Source organism: Dermochelys coriacea, chromosome 3, assembly GCF_009764565.3.
Source record: "Dermochelys coriacea isolate rDerCor1 chromosome 3, rDerCor1.pri.v4, whole genome shotgun sequence".
NCBI lineage: Eukaryota > Metazoa > Chordata > Testudines > Dermochelyidae > Dermochelys > Dermochelys coriacea.
In genome coordinates, this window is record NC_050070.1 from 98,567,024 (window position 1) to 98,570,678 (window position 3,655).

Genomic DNA, 3,655 nt, shown 5'->3' on the forward strand with positions numbered 1-3,655 from the left:
GGACACAAAGACTAATCGCAATTTTTTTGTAAGTACCTCTGAAGCAGGAAGCCTGCCAAACAGCTGGGCCACTGGATGATTGAGGTGCCAAAGGAGCACTCAAGGAATATAAGACTGTTGAGGAGAAACTAAATGAATTTTTTGCATTCACTAAAAGAAAAGGAGTACTTGTGGCACCTTAGAGACTAACAAATTTATTTGAGCAGAAGCTTTCATGAGCTACAGCTCACTTCATTGAATGCATTAGGGTTCATCGGATGCATTCACTGCAGAGGATATGGGCGAGTTCCCCACACCCAAGCCATTCTTTTAGGTGACAAATCTGTCACAATTTAGGTGACAAATTACAGTGATATTCAGAGAAACGAGTCACCAATTTATATAGTCACAAAATCATTCACAAGCAGCTCAACAGTGTTAAATAAAATCCATTCCAGGCTCTCCTCCCCAGCTAACCTGCCTCCTCCACCCTGCCTGCTTCATTAGCCATGTTTCCCTGCATCACAATGGGTGCGCTACTTACTACAGAGCAGTGAGAATGAAAACATTTGGGTAAATACAACTGTCCCAGATTAATAGTGTCAATAAAGGAGGTTTTGGAACAAATTAATAAATTTTAAACAGTAATAAGTCACTAGGACCAGATGATATTCACCCAAGAGTTCTGAAGGAACTCAAGAAATTGCAGAACTATTAACTGTGGTATGTAACTTATTGTTTAAATCAGCCTCTGTGTCAGATAACTGGAGAGTAGCTAATGTAATGCCTATTTTTTTAAAAAAGGCTCGGAGGAGATCCTGGCAATTATAGGTAGCTAAGCTTAACTGCAGTACCAGGCAAATTGGTAGAAACTATAGTGCCAAACAGAGTTATCAGAAACATAGATAAATACAATATGTTGGGGAAGAGTCAACACAGCTTTTGTAAAGGGAAATCATGCCTCGCCAATCTATTAGAATTATTTGATGGTGTAAACCAGTATGTGGATAAGGGTAATCCAGTTGATATTGTGTACTTGGACTTTAAGGAAGTATTTGACAGGGTCACTCAAAGACTCTAAAGCAAAGTAAGCAGACATGTGATAAGAGGAAAAGTCCTCTCCTGGTTCAGTAGCAGGTTAAAATTTAGGAAACAAAGGGTAGGAATAAATCATCAGTTGTCACTCTGGAGAGAGGTCAATAGCAGGGTCCCCAAAGGATCTGTACTTGGACCTATGCTATTCAACATATTCATAAATGATCTAGAAGAGGGAATGAACCATGAGGAGGCAAAATTTGCAGATGATGTAAAATTACTCAAGATAATTAAGTCCAAAGCAGACTGTGAAAAGTTACAAAGGGATCTCACAAAACTGGGTTACTGGGCAATAAAATGGCAGGTGAAATTCAGTGTTGATAAATGCAAAGTAATGCACATGGGAAAAAATAATCCCACCTATATATACAAAATGATGGGGTCTAAATTAGCTGATATCTCAGGGAAGATCTTGGAGTCATTGTAGATAATTCTCTGAAAACATTCTCTCAATATGCGGCAGCATTCAAAAAAGCTAATAATGTTCAGAACCATGAAGAAAGGGATAGATAAAACAGAAAATATGATACCACCACTATATAAATCCATAGTACGCAACACATTGAATACTGCATACAGTTCTGGTCTCCCCATCTCAGAAAAGATATTTAGAATTGGAAAAGGTGCAGAGAAGGGCAACAAAAATGATTAGGTGTATGGAACAGCTTCCATACAAGGAGAGGTTAAAAAGACTGGGATTATTCATTTTAGAAAAGAGATGAATAGGAGGTGGGGGGGAGGGATATGATAGAGATCTATAAAATCATAAATGGTATAGAAAAAAAGGGAATAGGGAAGTGTTATTCACCCCTTTGTATACCACGAAAACTAGGGTCACCCATTGAAATGCATAGGCAGAAGATTTAACACAAACAAAAGGAAGTACTTCCTCACATAACACCCAGTCATCCTCTGTAGCTTGTTGCCATGGGATGTTCTGAAGGCCAAAAGTATAACTGGATTCAAAAAAGAATTAGATAAGTCCATGGAGGATAAGTCCCACAATAGCTATTAGTCAAGATGGTCAGAGAGATGCAACTGCATGCTCCAGGTGTCCCTAAGCCTCCAAATGCCAGAAGCTGGTGCCAGCTGACAGGGGATGGAACACTCAAAATTGCCCTGTTCTGTTAATTCCCTCTGAAATATCTGCCACTAGCCACTGTCAGAGACAGGATAGTGAGCTAGATGGACCATTTATGGTTGTTCTTATGTTGAACTACAACTAACAGTCCCCAAATACAGACCTTTGGGAGGGGATTCAGCTCATGCCCAGCTGCTGTCTCTGCCCCCATACTCATTTCCCCTGATCCCTCTAATAGGTCAGGATTAATTGCCTGTGCATTCGTCCTGAAGTTATGTGGTTGTTAAAATGGACATTTAAGCTATGATTTTCAAAAGGCGAAGGGAGATAGGTACCCAAATTGCATTGAGTTTCAGTGAGATTTTGGCACCTTGGCCAGAATCCTCAAACATATTTAGGTACCCAACTGCCATTGAAATCAGTGGGAGTTAGGGACTTGAATACCTTTAAGGATCTTGGTCCTAACTCCTTTAGCCTCCTTTGAAAATCCCAGCCTATTAATTAATTGAAAGTCAAGTTCTAAAAATAAACAAAGTTTAGGGATCCTGTATGTACGGATAGAGGGAGTCACGAATAAGAATAGTTTCAACCAATATTCCCTGTAAACTATCTGGCTAGACAGAAATCTTGTATGTACTGCACAGGTCAGAAACCTCACTCATGCCTCCTCCATACAGCCCAGGAGAAACAGCTACCTGTCAGAATTAACACAGAGCTCCACAACTCCAGAGCTGCGGTTGACAGGACTCAACACACATGCCCACCACACACTTACTCCCTCCCCTCCACACAATCCCCCTCGGCATACCCCTCACTGAAAAAAGGCATAAGCTTGCCCAAGGACAAAAATGTATTGCTCAATGGAGCGTGTAGCCCGCTCTCTACAAAAAATTTTTTAGAGGGAACATTGGTAGCAGGAAGTTACTTTCAATTTTTCTGGCAGAGGTTGTCTAGGTATGGGGCTATATTATGGTTTTACCCACAGCCCTGCACTGCATTGTCCAAGGAGAAACACAAGTCCCCTCCCTACTGTTCCCTCATTTTTGCCCCCTGCCCTTGTTATTGTCTCTCAGCTTCCCAGGCCCCCCTTTGTTTTTCCCCTTTTATCTCCACACCCCCATTTTTTAAATCCATTCTCCTCCCCCCATTTTTATCCCCATTTTGTTGGAGGAGAAGATTGTTATTGTAAGAGGGCAGCAGCTTCATTTATTCCTGCTTCTTTCCTCTGTTGTTACAGAGCATGTTCAAGTCCCTCAGAGCTGATACAGTGCCAGAGATCCTTCAGCTCCCCATCCCTGCCTCAAAAGCAGCATTGGAATGGCAGAGGTATGAGCATCACTCTTGGTATGCCAATCTGACAGAGACACGTCAGCTTCATGGGAAAAGGGGCTGGGTGATCCATGCTAACTGACTGCATAGGTAGCCTGAGCCACCATTCCACCCCTGCCTTCCCTGATGAAAGCTCATCCCTACTCTGAAAGCCCCAGATACCTGTATAAG